The following is a 10,354-nucleotide window of genomic DNA, read 5'->3' as shown; positions in this document are numbered from 1 at the left end:
ATTGGAAAACAGATGGCTATTATTCGTAGCGTTAAGGGAGGCTTGTGTGGTAAGGTGCTGTGCCTTTCCTTCCAGACACCTCAAATGTGGGGAAAAAAAAAAAAAGTAGTGAATCCTTGTTTACTGGGACGAGGTAAAGCTCACAGCTAGCAAGGGCACCCTGATCCCTGCCTTGTGGCTGAAGGAAGCAGCTGCTCAGAAATGGGTTTGAAAAGGTGATGACAGGTTCAAAATGTCAACCTTGATGACATCATATTTTCAGGTTTTCAGTAAGTCCCAGTTATTATGGAGCACTGGAAGATGCTTATTCTGCCTGCACTTAAGCAATTGCCCAAACAGGTTTTGTCTTTTAATGCTCAGGAGTACATATTGGCATACCTGATAGTGATAAAGTTCACAGAGCTGGGGAATCGCAAATACTTTACTGCCTTTGGAAATACCCCAAGGATAACTGCATTTGGCATTAATATCCATCATTTATTCTCCTCTCCAGTGACAAATTCTGTCCCCCAGGTGTGGATCCACATCTTTTTATGGTGAGGCAGAACTACAGCCCAATTCAATATAAAGACAGTTCAGCTCTTAGAGCTGGTGGGCTCTGTGCTGCACATGAGGCTATATGGGAAGGCATCAACCATCCTGAGGAATAGCTGGTAACCTGCTGTTACAGGGGGACAGAAGAAAACTTCCCTCAGAGGCATCTGGATAGCATCAGGGAAACTAACACAACCTGAAAAAATTTAGATTTTATTTTATGATGGAGATCTCCATGCAGCCTGTTTTTTGCATCACACTGTTTTCTTTCCCTGCACATGGGACGAGGCCAGACAGACTTTTTGTCTCCCTGTGAGTCTGGGCTTGTGTTTCAGGAATGTGATGCTGCACCAGGGCTAACACCACCATCCCCTGCACCACGGCACCACTCAGCCTTGTGCCGAGGGCTTATTCCCAGAGAGGCCGCAAGGGCTGATACCCACCTTTAATTAACACCACCCCCTACAGCCTTTAGATAACCTTCAGTAGTTGCAGGGCTTTGCCACTTTCACTGTTAAAAAAAGGATTTGTGAATGGAAAGGGGGGCATTGCTAAACCCCATTCTGGCTGTGTGGCAGAGACAGTGTTTGCGAAAGGTCCTAAATCCTGCTGGGAGCAGCTGCCAGAAAGCATCCCATGCAGAACACTGACCAAGAGGAAATGTAATGCTTATCTTGCATCTGTCTTGCATTAAGAAATTCTTAATGCACTAAAGATACAATATTATGGTATTTGTCCCTTTTTAATCTATGAGCGGAAGCAATACAGGTTATCATATGTGATAATGTCCGAGAACTGAATTACCGAGCTGTCAGCTGCAGGCCTGTCCTGGTTTTGGCTGGGATAGGGTTATTTTTTATCCTAGTAGCTGGTACAGTGCTTTGTTTTAGATTTGGTATGAGAATAATGTTGATAACACACTGATGTTTTAGTTGCTGCTGAGTAGCACTTATCCTAAGTCGATTTTTCAGTTTCCCATGCTCTGCCAGGTATACAAGAAACTGCGAGGGAGCGCAGCCAAGTCAGCTGACCCAAACTAACCAAAGGGATATTCCATACCATAGGACATCATGATCAGTCTATAAACTGGAGGGGAGTTGGCTGTTCGAGGACTGGCTGGGCATTGTTCAATGGGTGGTGAGTAATTGCATTGTGCATCATTTGTTCTTGGATTTTATTCCTCTCTTTTTGTTATCTTCCTTTCCATTATTATTATGGTTATATTTTATTTTAGTTCAATTATTAAACTGTTCATATCTCAACCCATGAGTTTTACTTTTTTTTTTTTATTATTCTCCTCCCCGTCCCACAGGGTGGGAGGGCAGGGGGAAGAGTGAGTGAACAGCTGCATGGTACTTAGTTGCCACCTGAGGTTAAACCATGACAGGGACACTGAAATGACAGCCCTTTAAAGTGCTGTCAGGCTCTTGTTAGACGCTTGTATAAAAACACTCATTTTAGCCTCAGGAAGACAAATCCACCATGTCTTCCCTTTCTGGGGAGCTCCTTAATTTAAAGTACTGCTGTTCAGTAGTGGGATACAGAACAAAATGGCTTTCTTGAAGTTGTGTGTGCTGTAGGTAAAATCTCCTCCCTTCCCAGTGGCTATAGTCATACCAAGGCCATACCCAGGGGCTTTAAACATGGTTCCCAAGGCACAGAGGCCTTTTGCAGGTCCTGTGCCCTCCACAAAATGCTGGTCTTGGGAGATCTCTGTGTAATGAACTTGCATCAGACCTGCTTGGGTCTGCATCTCCCTTCTGTCAGCCAAAGTCCCCTGCTTCCCACCCCTTGCTTGCCTCGGGCAGTGGAGAGATCTCCTGGCGCTCAGCAAGGTGCTGGCCTGGTACGCTCACTAATTACTCACTGGAGTGATAAGGAAAGAGGGGTCATCATCCCTAGTGCCACCAGTGCTGAGCTGGGCTGGGAAGAGCCTTGCTAGCTCCCATCCAGACACGGACACCAACACTTGGCCTCTCCTTGTGCCCACCCCTCCTTCACATTGCCAGAACCTGGAGATCGAGCCGTGCTCCTGTCGCAGCACCAGTGAAGGACCCACAACGTTTCATAGGGCAGGAGAGCAGGACAGGGGGACGGCTGGGGTGTCCCATGCACATAAGGCATCTGATGGATGCGACAAGTGCAAATGAGCTGCCTAATCTCACCACCGGCTCTTCTTCCATGGGAAAAGCCCAACTCCTCGCTGACCGACCAGAGGAGGTTTGGTGCAGCATGGCAGTGCCGTGGCAGAACTTCCCCTGTGCCTGCGCACAGCCATTAAGTCTCCATTACAGGAACACTGAATTCACTCTGCAAATGAAAGATAATGTCTCCTGAGGAAAATAAATTAAAAGGGGGGGCAGGGAGAAAGCAGCAAAACCAAAAGTACCCTTTGCACCACAATAGCACTGGCAATTAAGAATAAAATGTAGCAGAAAGCTCTGAAGCTTGACTTTGGGCAGGAAGAAAAGGCCCTCCCCAAGAGCCCCAGGTTTCTGTAGGCACAGCGTGGTGGCTGCTGTCTTCGCTTTACGTCAGAGCATTAATGCTGTTGTTTCGCCCCTGGTATCAACAGAGCTTGCCTGGTAGGTGGGTGGGGTATTGGGATTTATATTGTAGAGAAATTCAAGAAGGCTTCGGTCTGTTTTTTGTCTTTTTTTTTTTTTCTCCCTACAAAGCTTTTGAAAGTCCACTGGGGACCCCTAATGTTCAGCTGCTGCTGAAGCACACGCTTCAAAGCCAGAGCTGCACAACTTCTTTGATCATTCCAATGGACTTTTATTACAGGCAATAACACTCCCTTCCCCCTGCCAAAAGTCATCTTTCTGGGAAGCTCTGAGAGCTCCTCAAAACGTTTGGTAAAACAAGATTTCTACAGTCAGAAAACATGCCAGCCACATCAAACAGGGATGCTCTAGAGATGCTTTGGGAGGCAGAAACCTTCATGCCACCCGCGTAGCATCAAGGATTCTTTCCTTCCCTGAGCCATGGCAGCAGACACGTCTAACATGCCCAACAGAAAAGTTTGCAGAAGAAAAGTGGTTAAAGCTTGTGATTGTTGTAAAAGGCGCTGGGAGGAATAACCCTGTGGGGATTTTTAAGGACGTTGGTGACAAATTGGCAGGCACTCAGCCCTCCATATACTCCCACTGCCTAGTCCCTATTCCCACACACCTCCCCATGGCTGGTTCACTTTTCCCTCAGAAAAAAATCTCCAGTGCCCACCTTCCAAGGCCTGCACCCATCTGGGCAGCCTCCATGATCAAAACCCACAGTCCCCTCTTTGTGCTCAGCTAGGGCAGATGGGAATTGCTGCTTTCATGGTGTTCTGCCCCAGTTTCCGGGTACCTCTGCTGGTGGGGCCAAGCAACACACACAAATACCTCCTCTGCAGCCTGGTTTAGGGGTTTTTTTATCCCAAATCCCTGGGGTCAGCTTTCTTCCCTCTTATTGCAGAAATGCATCATCTTTCCCAGATCAGCATTATTATCATTACAATTTTTCCCTCACAGCCAAAGGCAACAGCATGACCAGTTACTGGGAGTGGGAGGTCACACCAAAACCACCCTAAAGTTTGGGCAGAAAAACATTAGAAATGCAGTTGCAGTAAGTCACCATCCTCTTTTGCACCTCCATCCCTGAACGCAAGTAAACCAGAAAAATCCATGCTTTTTAAGTGGCTTCTAACATAATGAAAGTCAATTAGAGCAATGGAAACAGAGCTGATAACTGCAGTTTTCATCACTGATTCCATGCTAAATGTCTGTTCTGTGTGGTTTGCAAGGAAGTAAGGGTGCATGGAGAGGAAAGGATGGGGTTTTTTAAAGCAGTTAAATTGCCTCTAATTAGCAACACAACTGTAGTCAAAACATAATGTGAGAATAATAAATTGATATTTGCATAATGGAAATGCTACCAAAATGTACTTCAAATAAGCTGAATTAGATTATAATTAGAGCTGTGTTTTAGGAAAGAAAATCCTTCTAATTGCTTGAGTACAGGCAGTGCCAAAGAGCAGAGGGCTGGCAGCTGCCGAGGAGGTCCAGCCAGTCCCGCATGAGACAAGTGCCCCATGACCAGACGCTGTTCCCTGGGGGGTGGGGGACAGGGTGCGTGCACCCGCCAGGAGCCAGCAGAGCCCTGGCAAGGCAGGTCAGTGGAGAAAAAGGGAAAAAGGTAGGAGGAATGTGAATGTGCACACCCACAGCCGCTGACTGCAAAGCAGTTTTTGTGGGATTGGACTGAAAGAAAATCCAGGGGGAAATAGTACAGACAGCAATTACAGTGGGAGACACTCGTGTCTCAGGGGAGGTGATGCAAGGGTAAAAATGAAAGCACTAATTCTGCAGATTGCATGAAACTGGTGAACATCTTTTCTTGGCAAAGTCTTGGCATTGCATTGCGTTGCAATAGCCTCCTCCTGTTGCTGTTTGATAACTGGATTTATTAAATCAACAATTTTTTTCTTCTGTTGAAATGTATGTAAGGTTGTGTGTAATTTATTGTCCAGCTCTTACTACTCCTTTTTAAAAAAGAGGCCACCTGGAAAGCATTGAACGATAAATCACTCACCATGTTTACCAGTAAGGGTAAAGGAAAAATGTCATATTCCAAACAGCTTTCTTGTGAAAGTAAACAAAAGAACCAGCAAATGAGTAACATGCTGATATTACACCTTGTCACCAAACTGAAGGTAGTGTGAACCTTGAGACTGACTTGTTGCCCAGTAGCTGCAGAGTCTCACGGTCGGTGTTAATGCCCATTTTGGTGCTGGGCAATAACACAGTTCAGGTGGGAATATTGCTCACTTTGACTGGGGGACGGAAAAAGGTGATTTCTTAAGTCCTGTGAAATGCAATGGCCCTGCCCACTGGGCCCTCAACGTATTTGCTATTCAAATACCCAAGTTAGTACACCTGGTGCTCGCTGAGGTAGGTTGTACACTGAACCTGGGCAGCTAACAGCATCATCCCAGACCTGGTGGAAATAGGAAAGGGATGTAAATTCAGCCATTACCGGCTGGTGCAGGTGTACTCTCCCCAACCATGCCTGAATGCCCCTCTGACATTGGCTGCTGTGGTTAGGGAGGATGGAGAAAACAAGGATGACTTTGGGGGTAGAAGAGAGGCAGCAGACACCATGGTTCTGGGTTTCAGCAGAGCTTTTAACACAGGTCCTCACACCATTTGCCTGGTGGATGCTGTTTTGCAGGGTCAAATACAATGTTTTCCTGCTCACAGACACAAAAAGGAGGGTACCACAGGCCTGAAAAAGATGCCTGGTGCAATTAACTGGTGCGTCTCTCTATATAGGAGACATATAGCATAGATATAGTTTCCAAATCAGGATCTACAGCTCATGTGTGTTTACTGCATGAGAAAAAAAAGTGGGTATGAGACATGATACAGTGCTAGCCTCATGTCAAGGGAAATATTCCCCTGCCTTTGAAGGGTCCTGGCTCAGGGCCCCAGCCCACAGCCACTGCAGAGGCCATGGAAATAAGTTCCTTTTTGAGTTGGCAACATGGTCTTGTTTTTCTGCTTGAGGGGGAAGGAAGAGAGTAACTCGCTTGGTGCTCTGCTCTGCTGTGGGTTTTGTGGTACCAGATTCAATACAGGGATACGTGGGAGGGAGCACAGAAGGGAAAGAGAAAGGAGAAAAACGGGTGGGGGGAGCAGGCAGCTGCACTGAAAAGAGAGAACGTTGGTCTGCAGCAGGTGTTGCAAGGGACGAGCTGGGGGACGCAGAAGGATGGCCAGGCCCCAGGTCTCCTCTGCTCTGTCCTCTCCTCTTGGGAGCAAAACGGAGAGCTGGCCCTGAGGACCCCAGCCTGGGGACAGCCAGGAGGAGCAGAGGCAAAGCCTGGACATCCCTCGCTTAACGTGTGGCCACCAGCCCCCGCCAACCCCCACTGCACTGGGTGTTGGCATGTTGTGCCCCCCAAGATGTTGCCAGCATCACCCTAGAAAGATACTGAGGCTCCAACCTGAGAGTGGACAGGGAAACGGGAGCCTGGGCAAAATCCTTCATGCCTTTGCCTACAAGCCACAGCACAAAAGCACTTCTTGGAAACCAAAGCCTGGCCTCCACCATGGCATTGCTGTCCCATTTGCTCCCTCGGCAGCAGCTCCAGGTCTTAGGCTCGCCAGCATGGCCTCAGGCACCCAGGGGGAGCACAGGACCTCGTGTAATGCAACAAGTGAGCTGGATAATCATGGTAGGAAAAAACAAAAGTTTGCACAGCAACAAAGGCAGCCCTGGGAAACAACTTTTTTGCTAGCAAAATGCTGCAGATCTTTGTTTAGTGAGTGCACTTCCCATGAAATGCAATGCTTCCACTGTGGTTTTAAACCAAGACCACCCTGAAAATGAAGGCAGTTTCCATTATATTGAATTACTTTTCCCTGAAACTGGCATGGCAATGGTAACATTGATAAGGAATGATAGCTATTAAGTGAGGCCATTATTTATATTTTCTATTAAATCACTGTCATTTCTACTACAAATGACATCATGCATGCCTGTCATGCTGATTTACAGTAATAAAGTCTCAGTTGTGATCATTTATTGCAATACATAAGCAGAGCATGAAATACACACAGCAGAAATGCACAAGCAACACCGTATCAAGCCCAGATCAATATTTGGATCTTAGTATTAGCAGATCACTTGGTGCAACACTAATGGCGCTTTTTCAATAACATTCATATGCCCATCATCAGTGTAATCCTGAAGGCTGCTTGTCTTCTCCACCCCACCTTTCCAGTGCTGTTCAGAAGTGGTGAGCCAGGAACCAAAAGGAGAAGGACCAGCAACGCATCACTGCCATAGATCTGGTGGTGGAGATCCAGTGCAAACCAAATATAATGTCCGATGAATGATTCAAATGCCTAAAGACTAGACACTCAGCAAGGAGAAAGCGGGGTTGCTAAGTGCAGAAGAAGGAAGGCATGGTTGAACAAGCATCGGTGTTGCAGTGGTCATTCAGGGAAGGCTTCTGCTCTTTAGGATGTTTTCCAAAAGTTGCTGAGCTTCTTGGAGTCCGTGGGCTGCTGCCACAGTGAGGAGTTTCTCCACTTCTCTGAAGGACATGAAACCTTTATCAAGAAGGTCTAGGAGGAGGTTTGATTCATTCCTAGCTAAATCTTATTTACCCAGGCTTTTATAAGAGGACCACAGCTAGTGGATCTGAAAGCATCTGTAAAGTTAACTCTCCACTATTCAGAAAATGATCTGTTTTTCTTTCTGCTTTTCCCTGTGGTCTGAACATGTATGTCTTGGGTTTGGTGATTTTCTCATCTTAGTTGAATGCAAGTAGAGATGGATTTGGAGCTCTTGAAATACATACACCTTTTACCACTAAACACGTGAGTCTGCCTGATCATGTGACATGGAGGAGACATTGAAATGAAATGCACTGGCTTCAACTCACAGGGTTTGCCCAAACATTGCTTTTTTAGTTTCAGTTAGCTTAAAACTGCTGTCTCCAACCTCAATTTTAATTTTCAGACTTGGAGTAAATGTAAGAAACTCAAAACAAAACAATACACACACACAAAAAAAAAAGACTGGATTTAGCTTCACTTAGCTCCAGGACAAATCACCACAGCAAATGTACAAAGCAGAAGGAAACTTTTCTTTGGCTGTGGGCCTTGCTGGGAGCGCTGGTGTGCAGTGTGTGCAGGCATGACGGGGAGAGAAACGTGTCCCGAACAGTTTCAGCCCAACCTCCAGGTGGTCAACAGGAAACTTCTCACTGACCTTGCTGGATGGCAAGGAGAGTGAAAAGGGGGCTCTGCCAAAAAGAAAGACAGGTCTTTGTAGTGGAAAATTTGCATGTTGCTTCAATAGCTCCTTCTATACCAGTACGGGTCTTGTCCCTTGCCTTGACTGGGAAAATGCCAATGGAAATACATACATAATCAGACCACAGGTTTTTTATGTACTGTATCACCTAATTTTTAAAATATCTCCATGCTAACTGGGTTTTTCAGTTTTCTTGCTGCAGGTAGGACTTCATTACTGACAATACAAAGAGAGAGCATTTGAAATGCTGGAGTAGCTTCATGAGTGGAATATCTACAGCACTGGGTTGCCCTTCTACCCAGGAGGAGATGGGAATGCAGCTGTAATGGAAAGGAAGGGGAATAGCTCAGGTTACCCTTCTTCAAGTGCCATGGTCATGTTTCTGAGTGCCCCCACCGCCAGGTTGAAGGAGGCATGAGGATGGCCCTGCCCCGCTGCCTGCCTACAGGGGGGAAGAGAGAAGCAAAGTGGTGAGAGAAAATACAGAAGAAGAAAACCTGAGTTTGAATGTTTTAAAGTGAGGTAAGAGCAAAGAAGGAAAAAGGTATGTATAAATCAGTGTCCTGAAATGTGACCCCTTTAAAATTTTCAGGCCCTGATTTGTGAAACAGCCTTATTCAGAAAGGCACCAAGACTTCATTGTTTCTCTAAGGACAGATGTCCTTAAAGATGCCTGCTTGGTTCACAACCCCTGCTGTCGCAGGCACAGTTATGTCAGCCCTAAAAATCCTGCAGCCTGATGCTGTTCTACACCTTTAGCAGACACAGAGGAAACATCCAAAGTGCCCCCCCTCTTCCCTCGCTCTTTGGTTAGCGCAGTAACTTTCCCCATCCCACATCCTTCCTGTTTCTCCACAGAAGTGGGGAGGTTTTGGGAGATGCGGCCCAGGCTTCCACCATGTGTGTAACCACTGCGGGTACCACAGCAAATGTGCACACCCGGCAGAGCTGCCTCACTTACGTGGCAGAAACCTCCTGGGAGCATGTGCCGAAAGCCAGAAACCAATATGCTGCCATATTTTGATTTTCCATCTCCTCAGCAGTCCCTTGCCCTCTCCCCTCCTGTGCCTGTGCATTTTTCCCACTGCCCGCCATGGCTTGAACCTCTCCAAAAGGCTGTACAGCAGCACCAGCATTCCTCTGCACTCTCACTGTCAAGATACTTGCCTCCCACTGATTTAAAAAATAGCAATAGCAGGTGGGGAAAGTGGAACGAAGCAACCAACCCACAGCAAGAAGTTGGGAGCTCCTGGTCTTCCCACTTTTGCCCCATGCACCTCCCTCCCACTGGTGCAGGACAGCTCAGCCTGGCTCTCTCCCCAAAGCACTCCCAGCTCTTTTTCCTCCTCCCTCACCACGGTAGCCTTTCCCCAGGAGAAGGCAACTTCCCATGGCAGGAGTAGGGGATTTTTTTGCACCTCACCTGAACCAGTGCATGGCCATGTCCTCATTTTTTTCCACTCCAGCTCCTGGGTGTGAGACAAAGTATCAAAGTCATAGTTAGGATATAAAATACAGTGTCCAAAATACAGCAGTGTGGTGGTGTACCACATAGTACAGAGCCACGTTTGTGCTCCTGCCTTATAACAGTACATACTCTGGCAGCAAGTTAGCCATGGCTTGGAGAAATGTTACCTTGCAAATACCTCTGTCCCAGGATGTGCTGGGCATTGGGGTACCCCAGGCAAGCATACACGTAAGCCACGTGGAAATGGAAGTCCTCATAGAACAGTGGGATGTAGAGCAGGAGGAGGCCAGCGGTGATTACAGATGCCAACTGTAAAAGAGAGGAGCAGCCATGATGCAAGGAGAAAAAGAAGCTGAGGACCAGCTACAGCAAATATTTCATGTGAGCTCTGAAGACTCCCGAAGCTATTCCCCACAGAGAAACGGGAGGAATGGCTCACACAACCACTGAAAATCAAAGTCACCTTTGACAGAGAGCCAGTTCCAGCACCCACTGAAGCTGGCAGAAAAAGGCACCACTGACTTCAGCGAGCAGTGGATCAGCTCC

The 10,354-nt window shown here is 47.0% G+C and overlaps 1 long non-coding RNA gene across 1 annotated transcript; it reads right to left on the bottom strand.

The window, feature by feature from the left end:
* Positions 1 to 7,087: 7,087 nt before the first annotated feature.
* Positions 7,088 to 10,054, bottom strand: LOC141942155 (uncharacterized). Its single transcript, XR_012628543.1, has 4 exons — positions 9,976 to 10,054; positions 9,764 to 9,809; positions 8,696 to 8,782; positions 7,088 to 7,615 (listed from the first exon to the last, which is right to left on the bottom strand). It is a non-coding gene; the product is annotated as an uncharacterized LOC141942155 (long non-coding RNA).
* Between the last annotated feature and the right edge of the window lie 300 nt (positions 10,055 to 10,354).

Source organism: Strix uralensis, chromosome 4, assembly GCF_047716275.1.
Source record: "Strix uralensis isolate ZFMK-TIS-50842 chromosome 4, bStrUra1, whole genome shotgun sequence".
NCBI lineage: Eukaryota > Metazoa > Chordata > Aves > Strigiformes > Strigidae > Strix > Strix uralensis.
Note: the sequence above shows the minus strand (reverse complement) of the source record. Positions and strands in the feature narration are given on the sequence as shown.